This window comes from Podarcis cretensis, assembly GCF_951804945.1.
Source record: "Podarcis cretensis genome assembly, chromosome: 7".
NCBI classification, from domain to species: Eukaryota; Metazoa; Chordata; class Lepidosauria; order Squamata; family Lacertidae; genus Podarcis; species Podarcis cretensis.
The window spans coordinates 13,623,523-13,642,799 of record NC_137176.1 but is presented as its reverse complement, the minus strand read 5'-3'; the positions used below and the strand labels follow the sequence as shown (position 1 = coordinate 13,642,799).

Genomic DNA, 19,277 nt, shown 5'->3' with positions numbered 1-19,277 from the left:
AAAGTACATTTTTCATGCTCTGTCACCAGATTTTACATTACTTTATTCACATGAAGTAACAGCATATCTCCAAAGGTAAAATTAATCTCTGGAGCAAGCCATTAACTTAAACTGTGGTTACAGAGACATCTTGTCATTTCATACATAAAGAAAAGCGATAAATGTAAAAGCAATATTATCTTATATAAGATAAAAGTCTATTTTATAACGTATTCATTTTTTCTTTGCAGATTTGCTAATGCTGGATTTCAATCTTTGTATATTACACTGTACCAGCAACATGAATGAATGTTAAGGGTGCATAAAAGCTGCTTTTGCACTAAAGTAATTATAAACTATGCATACAGAGTCACTTTTCATTATGAGGCAGCCATTATTACTGCTCCTTATGTCTCCCACAGAAAATATGGCTATATGGGTTGTCAAAGGTTGGATCAGCATTTTTTTCTGCCGACAACAGAACCTCCTATTGTAATATATGCATGTACCAGTGGCTGCAAGCACCAACAAAGCATTATACAGTGTTTATTAAATCATTCAGAGAAAGATGTGCATTTTCTTTGTCTTCAGTTTTGCAGTGCTCCACTATTAATGATGATATTGCAGGCAACCAAAGTTGAGCCATTATGCGAAAATGTAGTTTTATCCTGAGGCAAAGTTTGAAGGCACCTTGTTGCAGCAAATCAGGTGCAAGCCTGGGAGAGTACCCATAACACTCTCTCTATATATATATGTGTGTGTGTGTGTGTGTGTGTGTGTGTGTAGTACTGAAAGAAAGATGGAATGGGAATGTACTACGGTAATTTTATTTGTTTTATCAGGGTAGCCAGTTTAGTTTGATTTATTATGGCCATTGGCCCATATCGAAAACAATACATCAAAATTTATCCATAAACAATACAATTTAAACAGTTAAAATCCAAGTTAAAACACCCATATAAAACCAATTTTACTTCAATTAGTAAACACTATACACAATAAGCTCCCTCTATGTAAACCGAAATTCAAATCCCTCGGATTTTGGGAGATATGCGTCTTAGTTCTGGCACTTATTGATGGTTCTTAAGTTTAGCTAAGCTGTCAGAGTCATACAGTGATCCATTTCTCCTCTTTTGAAATAAGACATTAATCAGGTATCTAGCGACTGCAAGGGATCTACTTGTGTCTTCGTCGTTTAATAAGTATATTATTTGGGCTTCCTGAGGTCTGTCAGCAATTCTCGATAAATATGGGGCCAGAAACTTGGACCGTGAAGCCGAATGTAATGGACAACAGAAGATTATATGATATAACGATTCTATAGATCCACTTTTACAGTCACAGAGGAGTGAGATCTGTCCGTTGGAGAGTCTGTTACCCAACACATTTGATGGGAAAACATTGAATCTAGCCTTTATAAAGGCATACCTGTGCATCACCACAGATAAGGTAGTTAAATAAGATGGAAGTTTCGTTGGAGGTGTTAAGCCAAGGTTTATCAGCAAACAGGTGCCACCACCTGTCGCAATATTAAATTGTAAATCCATCTCCTCTAATTTGTGAGTTATAATTCTCTTGGCAGAAATTAAATCCAATTTTAGTAGTTCAGATGGAGATAGTCCTAAGGACACAAGTTTCCTATGTATTATTTTTGCCCAAGGGCTAGGGAAGTCATCTCTCCAGAGACACTGTATCAAGTGGAGATTTGGAAGTTTATGCCATAATGCCAACCAGTAACAGAGGATGCATTTCCATAATGTGGTTTCTAGAGATGTAACATTTAGTTCGAGTCGTATAGCAGTATTGCCTGGGTAATTTTAGCAACCTTCTTAAAAGCTGGTTTTGGATTACCTCCAATTGGGTTAGATTAACAAAAGACCCCCATATTGGAATTGCATATGCTATTGTTGCAGTCAGCTTTGCCTTGAAAACTTTTAACACTGATGGAATATGGAAAGCCAGGGTAGCCAGATATTTTAATATCTGCACAGCACTTAGAAGATTTCAGAGCCTTAATAAGTGGGGTTTTCTAAATAAATAAATAAATAAATAAGACTTTCCTCCACCTTGGAGCTCAATGTGGCCCCAGCAACATGGTTGCATCCTGTGCTCTCATTTCCAGAATCATTATTATCTTCATTGTTGTTGTTGTAGTGCTCTTCCCTGCAGACTACCATAAAAGTGAGATGAATGCAGTATCTCTCAAACACTAATAATTTAAGACGAAGTTGTTATCCTAGTATTAAAGATAGTGGAGATGATGAGTGAGAAGGGAGCTGGAGGGAGACAGAAAAATACTGGATTGCCAACTTGAGGGGATTGTTGAGTTGTGGTCTTTCAGACTGTAGTTCATGTTCTTAACAGCAGCACTAGCCCATCTCAAATTTCTCAAATGGACAGTCATTGGGTGGGTTGGATCCAGAGTCCCATGGGTGGATTTCGGCTTATGAAAGATGGTGCTTTTTAGGTTGTGGCTTCCAGGTTCCCTCCTGTGCTTCCCCCAAGTCAGAGGGCTGCAGGACCGTCTGAAATAGCATGGAAGGTGGTGTGGTGGGGACTGCAGATGGAGGAGGGGGCGCTGAATCAAAGGGCCTTCTCTTCAGCAGAAATGGAATGTTGGTTTTCCACTGGGAATTCTGAGTCTTACCGTCCCAGATGCAGCCCTTGGGAGGAAAACATTATCCGCTGGGCATTAGATACATTCCCATCTTCTTCCTGTGTCCCACTGTATGGTTTTTGTTTTTGTTCTGTTTTGTTTTTTAACCTTTGGGCAGGTGAAAAAGGAAGCAGAAGCTTGAACGATCAAGGTGAGCATGCCTGTGCTCACAACACTGGAGTAGACGAGTGCTCACTTGTGTGATTTCCCCTGCTCAGATGTTCACAATATCTTTTTCCTTCTCAAGCTATGCAGACTAATTTGGCCCACTGAGCACGAGTCACGCTGCAACTTTATATTGACACACATTCCCATCTGGAGACTATGCAACTGAAATGCAGGTCAGATATGCATTGCAGATTATTCAAATCAGCTTTAAAGCAGTGGTAAACCATTATTGCATTTGCGAGCTCAGGAGCATCATCTTGGGATCAAAGTGGCCACAACTTTATTGAGCACAGATGCAAGTAGGCTTTCACATAGGCACTGTGGCACTGTGGGTTAAAACCACAGAGGCTAGGACTTGCCGATCAGAAGGTCGGCTGTTCGAATCCCTGCGATGGGGTGAGCCCCCGTTGCTCGGTCCCTGCTCCTGCAAACCTAGCAGTTTGAAAGCACGTCAAAGTGCAAGTAGATAAATAGGTACCGCTCCGGCGGGAAGGTAAACGGCGTTTCTGTGCGCTGCTCTGGTTCACCAGAAGTGGCTTAGTCATTCTGGCCACATGACCCGGAAGCTGTACACCGGCTCCCTTGGCCAATAAAGCGAGATGAGCGCCGCAACCCCAGAGTCGGTCACGACTGGACCTAGTGGTCAGGGGTCCCTTTACCTTGACCTTTATGTATCCTGAATCAACTATCCCAATTGCTGGCTGATTCCTTCACGAGGGTCAATATTGGGTTAAGGACCCCCATTAACACATATCAAATAGGGTGATCCCTACAGGCCCCCATTTGGGGAATTCTATAGCCTGTTAGCCCCGTCTGGGCATTGGGACAGAAACCTTCTCTCTGGACTCCTTTACCTGGGTACCCTGATACTTGGTTCATGAAGAGGTGAGTAGGGCTCCTTCCCACCTACCCCCCTTCCTTTGTTTAAACTAAGGATCCCAAACAATGCTTTTTTCCACCAGCAAGTCGCTACGAGGTAGGCAAAAACCCAAGGTAAAGGTAAAGGGACCCCTGACCATTAGGTCCAGCCATGGCCAACTCTGGGGTTGCGGCACTCATCTCGCTTTATTGGCCAAGGGAGCCGGCGTACAGCTTCTGGGTCATGTGGCCAGCATGACTAAGTGGCTTCTGGAGAACCAGAGCAGTGCACAGAAATGCTGTTTACCTTCCCGCCGGAGCGGTACCTATTTATCTACAGTGGTGCCCCGCAAGGCGAATGCCTTGCAAAACAAAAAACTTGCTAGACAAAAGGGTTTTCCGTTTTTCGAGGTGCTTCGCAAGACGAATTTCCCTATGGGCTTGCTTCACAAGACGAAAACGTCTTGCGAGTCTTGCGATTTTTTCCCCTCCCCCCCCCTTTTTCTAAGCCGCTAAGCCGCTAATAGCGCTAATCCGCTAAGCCGCTAATAGGGGTGCTTCGCAAGACGGAAAAAACCGCAAGACGAAGAGACTCGCGGAACGAATTAATTTTGTCTTGCGAGGCACCACTGTACTTGCACTTTGATGTGCTTTCGAACTGCTTGGTTGGCAGGAGCAGGGACCGAGCAATGGGAGCTCACTCCGTCGCGGGGATTCGAACTGCCACAATGCCACCTGCATCCTCAGGCAAAAACCCTAGCCTGGCCTAATTTGTCTGTAGGCAAATTCCTCCCTGGCTCCCGAATAGTAATAAAGGTAGATAAAATTAAGTGTCACTGTTTCACATGCCAGCAGCAAGAATAAGTAGGTATGAAATTAGCTACCAGAATACTGCATACTGATACCTGAGCGTGATTTTCTTCAAGGGTTTACTTTCTAACCACATGTAGTTGTGGTGCAGCAGAACGAACAACATTCAAATATACGGCTTCTTTGTGAAATGGGCATCTTGAATTTCAAAATCAGAAATGGCATTAAATATAAACTCTATGCAAGGTTCAAAGTGCACTTTTTATCTGGGAAGATCGAGCACTAAGTGGCTAACTGAATGTATTTTACCACAACCAAAGGTCATATAGTTTTTATTTCGGGGGTCTAAATAAATTGAGAGGATGTGATTACAGGGGAGAAAGAGCTTTGGGGGCTCCCGTTAGGCTAATGGGAAGGTCCTTTTGTGGTGAAATGTTGCATAAATAATAGCAGAGGGGAGGGCTCTGTTCACAGTTGCCATGGAGACCTTTGTGCCTGACTGAATTTAATTCTTCTTTTTTTTAAGGCTGCAGCCACAGGGTCTTGAAGTATCTCCGTATTTTACATCCTTTTTGCCCTTTATTTTTCTGCAGCTTCTTGCATGCTTACAAACCAAAGGAGGTGGTAGCTGGTTTGTGCTACTAGGATGGTTACTGACATTCAGGATTTAAAACCATATATGTTAACTTTTACAAATGATGAAAGATAAGGAATGACTAGACCTGCTGGAAGTACTGCTACCGTGGGAGAAAACAAAACTCACCCTTCAGCTTTGTTTACTGGGTTTGTTTACTTGGACTGCTGAATTTTTATTTTTTTGAAGCGACTGAGAAATATTTGCTTGCAAAGTGTGTGACAAAGGTAAAAGAAAAGAGAGCTAAATTTATACTGTATTTTTCTTGCACTACTAGTTTGTTTATAAGGTTTTTATTAAAGTTTTGCAGAGCTGTTTTGTGAAAGTTTTACTGCAGTAATATGTTAAGAAAAAAAATCAGCCTGCTCTTGTGGATGATAGTTGTGCATGATCTTATTTTTAAAAAAGAAAATTATTCTAAAACCTACTACCAAAATATTAACATTCACTTTGTTAAGTCGGGATTGCACATTTATCTAGTTTTAACTCATCAGCAATTTGAAGCATCTTTAAGTAACTGAGCTTTATGCTCCATTTTCCCCTCTGTTCAGTAATGCACCATTAAAACAATATTATGATTACAGGAGGTATAGAAAAAGAGAGGGGAAAGTTATATTTTAACTAAAGTTGTTTTAATCCTTTCGTCATATATCTCCATCACCACTCTAACAATAATGTTTTAACTAATGGCTTCTCTTTTGCTTGTTTCAAATATTCTAAGAAAACCAAAAGACCATTTGGATTAAGGCAAAGACAGCAAATATGTTCCCTGTTCAAAATATATTTCCACAGTTGCTCCCTTTGGTAATAAGTGATCCTGTTGCTATTTTGAGGTAGAAACCTGTTGCTTTGCATTTTTGCCCATGAATTTCAATTTATTTTTCTGTGTTGATAAATGTCTAATTTCTGTGTTAGTGTTATGTAGGTAGAAATGCATTGTGTACTTTATATGTAATCAAAATGAGGTCCTAAACTATTAACTTTGAAGTCAGAAAAATCTAACTAATATAAAATAAAAAAAACACATAATGGACATTTACAGACTATAACATATGATTATAATGTCATGGATGAACTGCTATGTAATGCCAGAGTCAAAGAAGGCTGTGAGTGACTGCTCAGCAAATTAAATAAATGAATTGATGCCAGTAGCTGAATATGCCTGAAATACTCATGGCTGCCTTTCTTTTCAAGTTTTACTCAGAACTCTAATCTGTATACCTTTTTAAAGACAGGATTTAATTTAATGGCCTCTTCCCAGTGCCTGGATTTCAATACAAAACCAACTCCCATTAAACCCCTTGGCATTCTTGATTATGCAGCAAAGGAAGAATCATCAATTTAAGCCAACGCCTTTTGTGAAAGACATTTTTAAAAAAACATAGTTATCTGTTGTATTATTTTACAGAGTGATTATATATTGACAAATACTTTACAACTAAATTTTACTCGGGGTAGACCTGCTGAAGTTAATGAAACTAACTTAGTCATGTTAATTAATTTCAGTGGGGTTATTGATATCAGCAAGGGTTAGCTGCTTAATCCTATGCTAAATGTTTTATTTGCATTTCAATATTAAACATGAAAAGAATACTCAGAGAGGTTTTCCAGCTCTTAAAATTACAATGAAGTGGCATTAATCATATTATGATTGTAAAATCTCTTTATCTGTGGATAATGTAATTGAAATATTAAGAGTTCCGTATTTTACAAGTGTTTTCAGTCAGTCCAAGCTTTCTTAAAATCTACTTTAGGACCAATAAGTTAATTTTTTCTCCACATTTGACTGGTATTAATGGGCATACCCAACTAATTTTATAACACTCACGTGTTTGTTTCTTGGACAGCAAAACAGTGACATGGGTGTCATAATGTAGCACTTGCTTCATTGTAAAAGATGTTGAAATGAATTGAGTTGGTGGTTGTGCATTTTGAAAGGAGAACCTGAAATGTCCTTGATTTGAAACAGTAGTTACATCCCTAATTTAAAACTACCCGTAATCATGTTGCTAGTACCATTTAGATGAGTTACTATGGTTCTCCAGTTAGCAACTTAATTGTTAGTATGTGTTACATGTTGAATAAAGCAAGAACTGTGACTGCCAGTGCTGTAGCTTGTGGAAAAAGATTTACTCTCTCATCAGGGCCAGGATAGAGCATGGTGGTTGTGATGTTTGGACTGTGTGAGCACACTGGTGCACCCATGCAGCCCCTTATCCAGGTAAGCTGCATTGATGCCTGTGTCAGTAGGGTGGTTCTACAGCTCCACCATGCTACATGGGTTGCTAAGCCCTTTGTTTACTTCCTCCACCATGGTGTGACTGAACAATATGGCAAGAGTGCCCTGGTACCTATGAACCACTGCAGGCAAATGGGAACGAATAGCTAAATTGCACATGAAAAGAATACTACATAGAGGGAAGCGGCAAATAGCCCTGTCCATATTTCTGTCCTCCATTTGCAAGAGGTCTAGTGTATGCCATAATACGACTTAGCTGTGTTGTAAAATTCAACTTATCTGTTTACCAAACTTCCTTGTGTCTCATGAGAAAACAAATAGTGATAGGAGGAGGCTATAGAACTTGTGGAGGGTCCCAAGATTGGAGGTTATGCTGAAGAGCAATTGAAAAGCCCCTTGTGACCTTAGGAAGGCCCTGGACCTAAATTGCCGGTCACTACTGTAGACTATGCTGGTGGCGCTGTGGTCTAAACCACAGAGCCTAGGGCTTGCTGATCAGAAGGTCAGCAGTTTGAATCCCTGTGACGAGGTGAGCTCCCGTTGCTCGATCCCTGCTCCTGCCAACTTAGCAGTTCGAAAGTACGAGCAAGTAGATAAATAGGTACCACTCTGGAGGGAAGGTAAACGGCATTTCCTTGCGCTGCTTTGCTTTGCCAGAAGTGGCTTAGTCATACTGGCCACATGACCCGGAAGCTGTCTGCAGACGAACGCCAGCTCCTTCAGCCAGTAAAGCAAGATGAGCATCGCAACCCCAGAGTCAGTGGTCCCTTTACCTTTACTGTAGGGGAGTGTTTGTGACATAATAATGTGGACATAGGGTGGAATTCAATACCACACTTAGGTTGAATCAGCACAAGCATTTCAGTTTGCTAAACAGAATGATACCTCCTTCTCCTCTCTCCTCATGCTACTCTGGGGTTTTTGCTGACCCTCTGAGCCAATTCTGGGGTGTCGGGGAGGAGAGCAGGAAAAGCCCTGTTGCACAAGCAGAAGTCCTTGTGCATGACTTCTGCGGATGGGGCTCATGAGGTGAATCCCACCCAAGGGATGTTTTGATACTTAAACTGATTCCGTTTTTGTTTTTGTTTTAATGTGAACATAGAGCAAATCTACACTTTTGCTTTAAGTGAGCTTCCTAATGTAGTCCTGTGCCAAAATAAGTACTTGTAGTTTGTGGGTTCTGTTCTGTTTGGGAAGTAGCTACCTAATGCTGGTGCATTTAAAATGTGTTACTAAACACATTAAATGGTTCTTTGCATAAGATTCCATGGACCCAACATCTTATATCAACCTTGCATCACAGTTGTTACCTCAACAGAGGAGTGAATGAAATGCATTCTTGTGTGAGAAGCTGTTTTCATGTGGCAGAACCCCATATGTTGAGTGCAGCTTCAACCATGCGAAGGACACCAGCCCCCCTGAAAAAAAAAGGGATTTCATTAACATTGAAATTGTCCAAAATGCAGCACAATAGGGCAAATTATTGATTTGCTACACTGAAATGTGGAAACTATAGTTCTAAAGTTAACATATAAATTCTGCCAAAGTTGTTGCTGGCAAACTGTCATTGATTTTAGGGGGCAAAAGTTCAGATTAAGTCTTCTTGTGTTTGTAGGAGTGTATAATGGGATAAACTTTGATCTCATTAAAGCTGATAGCAACAGCGACTTTTAACATGATCTGAAACAGAAGTTTGCGCTCTGTCTCTCGCTCTCTCTGTGTGTGTGTGTGTTCACAGAAGTAACTTAAGCTTTCCTTTATTCCATCTAACATTACCAGCAAAGAGCACAAGCCCATGTATTGTTTTCTTTCTTTCTTTGTAGAGCTGTTCTGCTTTTCTTTTGAACTACTTTTCCACCATTAATGAGAGAGGGTACAATTTGTACAATAAGTCACCTAAAGTCAGCACTATTACCTTATTTTCAAAAGTCGAAAGAAATAAGCGGAACCACCTCTGAAATAGAGTTCCCACCAGATTTCTCCTGACGTGAAATTCATTGCAAACATGGAATCTTGCTCATGCAAAGCATCTGCATGAAGTTGGGTGGAAGTTCAAATAATTTCAGCTTTTCCTAGATTGACCCCCCCCCCTTCAGGGATCTTTTCGGAACACAAACTAAATTCTGATATAAGGTGTCATTTCCATCAACCAGAATTACTTGAAGCTGTTATTATATTTATTAATATATGCAACTGAACTTTTGAGGATTTTTTGTGGCTTGTTCATGAACATTTGGAAAGCCACTTACTGAAGGGGCAATGCGTTCATCTTATTGTTCCAAGCCATAGAACAGAATTTGATTTAAAGCAAATAAACTTTTGCTTATTTTGGTGTGAGCTACTGGCAGCAATAATACTATATCATCTTTCTACTGTCTGTATTTGAAGATACTTAAGGCAAAACAGCAACAGCAAAAATGAAAAGTGACACAGCCATGTAATATGCCTTGTTTGATAATAGGTCCTGATTTATTTCCATTTGGAGAAATTTGTGGGATTCTCCCATTGTTGTGGTGACCCAGAGTGGCCTACAAAAAATAAAAACCAAATAGAAAAATCAGAATAGAAAGGGATATCTAACTCATCCCACCCACCTCACCAAAAAGATGAGCAAAAAAGAGGCCATAAATCTCTCTAATGTGGTGTAATACCCTGAATTAAAGTATTTGGTATCCGGGACAACTTTAATAATACCTGAATGAATTTGCTAGAGAGTCTCATTTTGTGAGGCTAAATTTTATGACTGGCTAAATTAAAAGTGGAAGGGCTATAGAAAAGGGACAGAACATACCCTCTGAGTACAAAAGGTACCAAGTCAGACTGGGGAAGGCCCCTGTCTGAAACTGGATAGCCACTGTCTGCCCATGTCATTAGAGACAAATGATCCATCTAGCTCACATTTTTTCGATTGACAAATGATAACACAATTAATAATTTAAAAATTGCCATTGTGAATTCAGCTGTAAAGTTACAGTAGCAGCGGCTGAAGAAAACTGCAGAGTCGTTAAGACACAGATGAAAGCCCAAAATACAGATGTTCAGAATTCTGGGTGAATTTTGCAAAGGTCACGTCGTCCCAGGGCTGGAGCCAGGGTGAACAGTAATGTGTGTGCAGCTTGAGCCAGAGGCATGTATACACACATGGTGTAAGGCGAGAAGTAGCAAACTACATGGCATTGATATGAACCCACTGTATTCCAGTGTTTACGAAGTAATCATCCCATGTCCTTACAGTGGCATTTTTTGGTGATAAAATACAACTGAAGCACTAGTGTTCTATTAAGGCATTTTTAGGAGATCCTGTGGCTCATTGCTCAATGTATCACCAAGGGATTAGTAATTTGTAGTATCTGAGTTGTCACTTAATTAGCTTCTCCATGGCCTTGGTACCAGTTTCTCTTCCCAAGGTGGGGACCAACAAAGTTGTCCTGTTATCCACAAAAAGTTCAATATGTGCAAAAGAGCTTCCTCTCTTCTCATTGTGCACCTCCCTGCCCCCCGCCAAATTTGCTCTAGGTTTCCCTGTTAGAATTCCTGCTCCATAATTGCAGTCATGGAATTGTTGTCTGTCACATGATGGTGTATGTTTTGACTCCACAGAGTGGGAAGTGACGGAGACAGGATGTTTGTGTTACTTTGTTCTGTGAAGTAGGATTATTGTCCTTTTTCCTCTTTGCTGTCTGATGCTAGAGAGAGAGGGAGCCATGTTGCAGTGCTCCATGTGTGTTTATATGTAAATAAAGATTAGCCAAAATGCTGAGTTGCTGAGGTCTGTTGAGCATGGTGAGCAAAGTCCTCAGATCCTTAAGTGTGCTGGTGTCGGTTGGCATTGGTTGCTGTGATGTTCAGGCTGAAGAAAGCTTATGAAGCTCCTGAATGATCGACCAGGAGGGAGGGAACATGCCCGTCGGGCATGTGTCTCTGCCAGGGTCCTACTCGAGTGCACGATGAACTCCTGACATTCCCTCCCCCCAGCTCCCCAGAGCAGGTGGGGTGTGTGGAGAACATACAATGAGGGGGAAATGAAGTCCTATTGCACAAATTTAGTCCTTCTGCTATCAGGAAGGTTTTGTTGATAAATCGCATAGGCACTAATCCAATCTCATTATTTTCTTTTTTCACTAGAAAAGAGAGCTATAAACAACTAACAGGACTACTAAAAAAAATAAAAATGAGAGGAAATCAATTATTAAAACCTCTTTCTCCCTCCCTCCCCCATGGAAAAAGTAATTGGCAGTGGTATAATTTAGAGAGGTCATTTATCACTAATCCCCCACTGCATGTAAACGGGAACCAGTAAACAGGGGCTGAACATGCAGACAGGAGGCTTTCAATACCATTATAGAAAACATTTGCTTAATGGAACCTAATTTTGAGTTGACTATATAGATACAACCAGTGCTTTTTTTCGTTTTAAAAAAATGTTTAGGGGTACTCTCATTTTCCTACTCATGCTGAAATACTGCACCTCTTCCCCCCTTTTTAGTTTTATTTATTAACATTCTTATCTTACATCATTAAACATTATCATATTACATCACAAGGCTTATTATAATATAGTTTTCAGCATGTATACAAAGTTTATATACCTAAAGAAAAGAAACGAAGACAAAAAACTATTCCTAAATCATATATGTACCAACACTTTGGACTTCCTGTCTATCCCGTCATATATTCCTTTTTTTACAAATGAATGTACTCTTCTTATTGTATATTTCTTTACATTTTATCTAATACATTCCTATATCAATATATACCCTTGGTCTTATTTCTCTGCTCAGTCTCTCTCCAACGTCAATCAAACTGCACCTCAGTGAGGCCAAACTTAGATTCACAAAATGTTTAGAGGTTTGCATACCCCTGCGTACCCTCCAGAAAAGCACTGGATACAACTGATTTATTTATTTTATTTTTTTAAGAAACATGTTCATGATTGCCTTTCATGACCGTTGTTCTTATCTTAGGGGAATGGGCTGGTGTTCTGTTTTGCATCTGTTTTCTAACCATCACCTTATCCCTAAAGTCTACGGGTCAGATCTAGTGCTATGCATGGTCTGTGCAGTTCCAATGACAGAAAATATAATTTGAGGTTTCCTTAGTGTGCTGACATAAGGTTCAAATGACCATGTTTATGTTGATGCAGTTTTGAAAGGAACCAGTTGTCATTGGTTGGACTAGATGATACTTGGGATCCCTTCAAGTCTTCAATTCTATGATTCTATGTCATAGTCCACCAAAGATCCTGTGTGTGTGTGTGTGTGTGTGTGTGTGTGTGTAGCGAAAAAGAGGGGTGGGGGCTATTGTTTAAATCTACATACATTACATTATAAATAAATCAGCAACTATTGCAGGATTAAAAGAAAATGCTCCAAAATGCAGATAAATTATGCAACCCACCCTCCAAACTCTTATGAATAAATGCTACAGAATTTTAAGACATTTTTTAGCAAGTTGTTTCAGATTTTATAGTACTTAGGGAAAGTATTGTTGGAATATTCTGAAATGCTTTAGATGCTGGAAATCCACCCCCTCCTCAACAGAAAGCTACAACACTTGATTATTTTTTTAAAAATAGATTATTCATTTTTGAAATGTTGAATAAACTGTTGCGTCTACTTGTGTAGCACCCTGCTTGTGGTTAACGCTTAGCTGGAATGAAATATTCAACGCAGCAATAGAGAAATTAAAATAATAATTTATTTGTCAGACAAATAAATGATAGGCACAGTGGTATATGGTTACCAAAGCTCTGCCCCTTCCAGCCCTGATGGCCAGCACTTATATTTCCTCAGCCCAGCCCCCTTGCTCCTCCTTTGGCTGCCTCTGTCCAATCAGCCTGGTTGAAATTCCTATTGGCTGTTTGCTAGAACCAATCATAAAAGATACACCCATTTCCTATTACCTTTTATGGGAGACAAAGAGCTATATTTCCTTCTATCCATAAATGGCAGACAAGTAGCCATATATCTTACATTTGCCTCGACAAGGCACCTTAATTACCACATCACCTTTTGCCCCTGTTGCCCCTGCATTCCAAAACAAATGGCTAAAACAAATGGCTCGTGGTATTAAATTCTATCTAAACAGAGATCTTGGGTTCACATTCTCAAACACCATCAATGAAATAAGAATCTAACATAAGAATCTAACATTTCTTACTTTCTAAATCCTTTGCCTAATTACATTAAGCCAACAAATCTCATACATAACATAGTGTGATGGCCTGGGAATCCGATTCAGAGGCTGAACCGGAGGAATCCCAGCCTGCACAGGATCCTCGCCTCCAGGGCCGGCTGAACTGGGGCAGGGCCTTGATTCTGAAGCACCTGCACCTGTGCCAGATCCTCAGGAGCAGGAGCCAGGTGAATCCACTCTGGCTCCAGAGGTGGTTGAGGACTCAGTGCCTACAGGTGAGTCTCCCCCTAGGCCCAGTAACCCTTCAGCCTCTCCTGAACTGCAGAGGCTCAGGGCAGAGAGGCGAAGGGAACTGGTTTCTCCCAGGAGGAGTGCTCGCCTTAAGGCCAGGAGAGGCGGGTCTCCTGGGGGCCGGGGCTGCCCCTGGCCTCAGAGAAGATAAAGGCCAGTCAGCCCGGTCCCAGGGTGCGGGAGCAACGTCGTTGATGAGCTGTTTTGGCCAGCATCCAGTCCTGTTTCCCCCAGAGTTCCTGTCGTTGCCCGGCTTCCCTCTGTGGACCCCGCTTCGCCCGAGGAGGACTGTCTACCGACCCTCAACTCAGGTCCTGGACCTCGCCCCCCCCCCCCGGACCAGCACAGATAGCTTTTTAGAAGAAAAGGCCTTTGCAAAGTAAAAAGGAACTCAGTAAAAAACAGCTTCAAAAGAAGCCTCTTCAGTTTACACCCCCCTTTCCCAGCCAGCTGCTTTTCCCATTAGCTCTTCCCAAAATTTATTGCCCTTTAACTCTCTCAGTATACCTTAAACCTTAGGAAAATATGGCTAGAGTCTGATGGGAGGCACATGGTATTATTTTCTGTTAAACAAGAAATCCTACTATTTACCAACTCTTAATTAGTGTTTTTGCAGCTTGATTGTATTCTGTAATATGTAGGGTCAGTGTAACATTTGCTCCCAGCCTGTAATTCCATTTACAACTTTGAGAAACTTGTCTCCTGCTACTGCTATAAATCAGAGGGGCCCTTGTTCAGGAGAGCAGGAAGATAAACAACTGCCAAAGTACTTAGCCAGCTGGTTTCTGCCTGGCATGAAACATACAAACATTTGCAAATATATCTTTAAGCTCATTTTAAAATACAGGCCTTGATCAGATGCCTAACTTGAATGTAAGGAAAAAGTAATATGTCACACATTGTTGAATCTCCTGCATAATAATATTTCACTGCTCAGTGAATTTGTTTTGCCTCAAATCACTTTAAACTTTTTTGTTCTTGATACAGAGGTGCTAGCAATTTCAAGCAGAAAACTATAAAAATGTGCTCAAGGAATAGCACTATGTATATTAAGCCGAGAGCCAGAATAAATACTATGTAGGAATTATGTGGCTGGAATGCTTTGTCGTCTTCTTTTCCTTCTTAAAAAGCAGCCAAGGCAACTGGATCAGGGCCATGGTGTAGGCAGTGATGCCTAAGCCTTCACTGCCAGTTGGTAACCTGGCTCCAAAGCTCCCCCCCCCCCAATGCTTATTTCCAGAGCTTGCCACCATTAGAAGGGAAAACACAGGGGTACAACAGCAATTAGTTAATAAGAGATCAATAATCATAAGCAGTGCCCTGATAGCAAGGGAGTCTTCTGCCTAGGGTGAAGTCATGTTCTGCCATACAGTTAGGCCCGAAGCAGTTCCCCCACTCAGCAGTTGCTCAGAATCTGCTGAATGGTTTACTGAAGGGCTGTTTATAAGGCTTCTCTGCAGCCCTGGGGGAGAATCGCTTCCAGCCCTGAGTTAGACACAGTTAGGGATCCTACCTGCAACGGCTACAACTGTTTGTTTTTTTTCCACTGTCCCACCAGCCATCACCACTTTGTGGAGATCTCCCCTCCAGGTACTTCCTTGCTGATTCTACCTGCAGTGATCACACTGTGAAAAATGGAGCCTGGAATCATAGAATTGTAGACTTGGGAGGGACCACCGGGGTCATCTAGTACAACCCCTTGCAAAGCAGGAATCTTTTTGCTCAATGTGTGGCTTGAAATGACAGCCCTGAGATTAAGAGCCTCTACTGTCTGAACCATTAATAAATTCAGTGGGGATCAGTGGGGCATAGGCATGGGATGAATAAACCTGGAGAATTGTGTCAGTCACATATTTATGAAGCACTAATATAATATAATATAATATAATATAATATAATATAATTACTCCCAGGTAGAATATGTAACAACACTTGGTTTGCATATGCATGTTACTGTCTCTTTAAATCTGCTTCTTATTTTAAGAGTTGTTGGTTATATGCTAGTGGTGTGAAGATTCACCTTGCATCTGTAGAGCTGGGATAGCAGTCCAGTTTTCTTGCAGTTCTGTTGGCTGTGTTTCTTTCAGGGTAGACTTGTTATTTTAGTCCAAATTAAATCTGTTTATTTGAGGCTTTCTTTTCCCCCTATTGACTATACTAGGGAATCTAACAATGGCTATAAGCTGTTTCCCCCTTTCACACAATGCATATGTATCCTGTACTTTGTTATAAAATACTACAGTTGGATGCATTGTTTCTGAAACCAGCTTCACACTGGTTGGAGTCCTAAAGCTTTTCCTACTTTGTGTCTCAACAAGGTGCAAACCCTTTTACACAAAGACATCCTGCCTGTCAGCCCCCTAGTGTGCCCACAAACAAACAAATCATGACATGAATGAAGTTGCTAACAAGTAGGGGAAAGCTGTGAAACACAGCTGAGAAAACCCAACTTTCCTGCTTTTGAAGGCAGTAATGTGAGCATTCTCTGGATGGGAAAGGTGGTTGAAATACCAGACCCAGAGGCAGGAGGGAAGAAAATGTTAATAAGAATATCTCAGCAAGAATTCAGCTGAATGAAATCACATGTACCTAAAAAACAACAACTGAACAGGAAAGTGGAGCTTTGAACAAGCAAGCTAAAACCAGGAGAAAGAGTCATTCTTTGCAAATGAATTTAAAGCTGCAACGTGCACAAACACAAAAGCGGAAGAGCAGAGAGCCTCTTAAGAAAAATGTGCATAAGCCTAAGAAAAAGTATTGGTTTCTGTATGTTATGAAATGGAAAGTGATTGGTAAGGACCTTAGTAGTCTAACACTCTTCTAAATAACCTACTTTCCCATGGCTGTTTAGTCGTGTCCGACTCTTCGTGACCCCATGGACCAGAGCACGCCAGGCACTCCTGTCTTCCACTGCCTCCCGCAGTTTGGTCAAACTCATGCTGGTAGCTTCGAGAACACTATCCAACCATCTCGTCCTCTCTCATCCCCTTCTCCTTGTGCCCTCCATCTTTCCCAACATCAGGGTCTTTTCCCGAGAGTCTTCTCATGAGGTGGCCAAAGTATTGGAGTCTCAGCTTCAGGATCTGTCCTTCCAGTGAGCACTCAGGGCTGATTTCCTTGAAATGGAGAGGTTTGATCTTCTTGCAGTCCATGGGACTCTCAAGAGTCTCCTCCAGCACCATAATTCAAAAGCATCAATTCTTCGGCGATCAGCCTTCCTTATGGTCCAGCTCTCACTTCCATACTACTGGGAAAACCATAGCTTTAACTATATGGACCTTTCCCATGACAGAGGAGTTGTAATTCTGTGTGCTATGTGTGAACAGGCACAAGAGCAGGTTAGGTAAGGAGGTGATACACCAGTGTCCATGTGTGGACAGTGGAGAAGTCATGGAGTTGAGTGAGGCAGATCCTTCACAGCATCCATGAATAAACATGCTACCCTTTTATAAATCCAGTTAACAAGGTGCTGCCTAGAAATGCAAGCGGGGTAAGGAAAACATCACCATGTGGGGTAGTTCCTGTCCATGAGCTTTTATTTTGCTATATCTGGTTTGGATAAATGTTGATGAAGGAAAGTATGTTCCTTTATGCGAACCTGCAATACTTCTCTCTATAGAGGCCCTGTACAAAAAAAGTGCTAAGTAAAATTGCTCGCACAACTGATGGCATTAATTAATTGCTGCTGCAGTTGCACCAAGAAATGTCAGCTACAACAGAGCTGAGAATAAAAGTCAGTGTAGAAGATATAAATAAAACTGCAAAGAAGGCTAAATCTGGTGCCTAAAGTGTACAAAGCTGATGTACACGCATTTCGTCAGCACGAGGGAGATCAAAGGGAAACCCCTTACAGTATCTCAGTATAGACTTTAAATTCATGGGGATTACATTTACTCAGTGGCTGAAATGACCTCACTTTATGACCTTTCCCAGGAGAAAACAGCACATCTGCCTGCGTGCCATGGAGGGAATAGGATTTCTTGGAAAAGCAGTATTGCTTGCCTGTTCTCAGCTCATATTTCACTGCTGTTGCAAAGGGCAAGATAGTTGCCATCGAAACCGTCTTGTGTTTCCATATATACATTGAGTAGAAGCTCTTATAGTTGAAGCACCCTACCTTCCTACCAACTATCAGGTATGTTACGGATGGATCAGGTCTCAGTATCGCAAACGAGCTCCTGTGCTATGTGCAGCCAAATTTAGACAGGATTTTGAGCGGAAGTCCTCATATACTCCAAGTGATATGAAACTAACTGGGACATAATGGTCCTTGGTTTCATTATTGGTACATTCCCTGTGTCGGGTTTTTTCATGTACAGTGGTACCTCGGGTTAAGTACTTAATTCGTTCCGGAGGTCTGTTCTTAACCTGAAACTGTTCTTAACCTGAAGCACCACTTTAGCTAATGGGGCCTACTGCTGCTGCCGCGCCGCTGGAGAACAATTTCTGTTCTCATCCTGAAGCAAAGTTCTTAACCTGAAGCACTATTTCTGGGTTAGTGGAGTGTGTAACCTGAAACGTATGTAACCTGAGGTACCACTGTACTATAGTCTTCTATTCTTATGTTTGCAGCCAATGCAAACAATAGAAATCTGTTGTCTTCATTCCCCTTCCCCTCTTCAGAGCAGGATGCAAGTCACAACTCACAAGTCTTTTCTGTGTTATCTTTGTGAATTGTAGTTTTATTAACACTCTGTCCACAAGGACTTCTTTCCTTTTGTGCTAATATCGCAGCTGTGTCACCTTCCCATAGTTAGTTAAATCTTAGTCTTTCTGAGGCACACACAGCACAATGATCATCCTGAATTAAACAACTGGGAAATCACCTCAGTCTGCTTCCCCCCTGTTCTGTGGCTGATTTCCCCCTTCTCTTCATTGTCCCAATTTATATATCAGTACTGTTGCGTGTGTTGTTTTTTTAATTACAGATGACTTTTCATTCACTTGAGGAGTTTGCTGTTCATACCCTTTTGCTTATGGACTTTAAGATCAACTTTGATTTTTAATTGCTCATTTTGTGAGTGCTGCTTCAGAGGAACAAAAGATGCATGGCAGCCATAGACTATTACAAGGATTGCGCAGCTTGCAACATGTATTTTGTGTGCTGAATTGAAGCCACTCTTTAGCAACACGTTTCCCTAGTGAATAGTGACACTGTCATCCTAATTATACTTATAAGGATACTTATGGACAAAAAGAAGTTTTGAATTTGAATTGAGCCCAAGTAGTGTAATACACTATTTATAAAGTGATTTTGGTTCTGCAATGAGTGAATTCTAGATGATGGCCAAAGTAATCAGAGACTTCACATGAACAAAGGGAGAGTTAATAAGGTGGTTGAGCTTCTTCAGGAACAAAAGCACTACCATTGTACTGCGTTAATACTCTTCATACAAGTGATGATATCCTAGAACTGTCCCGAACTCTACTTTCTACAGTCTTTCATAAAGACTCTGGAGTTGTTCCCATTTACTTCAGACGTAACACTTTTAAAAGTGCAAAATTGA

The 19,277-nt window shown here is 41.1% G+C and overlaps 1 protein-coding gene across 7 annotated transcripts in view; it reads left to right on the top strand.

Annotated features, from left to right (window-relative positions):
- Window positions 1-19,277, top strand: part of CTNND2 (catenin delta 2) — a 528,002-nt gene that overhangs the window by 137,913 nt on the left and 370,812 nt on the right. Inside the window, exon 1 of one of the 7 annotated variants that reach the window (XM_079984914.1) lies at window positions 5,008-5,332. The exons of the other annotated variants lie outside the window; for them this stretch is intronic. The gene's annotated coding sequence lies outside the window, so the exon portion shown is untranslated. Of the gene's footprint in view, window positions 1-5,007; window positions 5,333-19,277 lie in introns of those variants that run through there. 7 annotated transcript variants of the gene reach the window in all.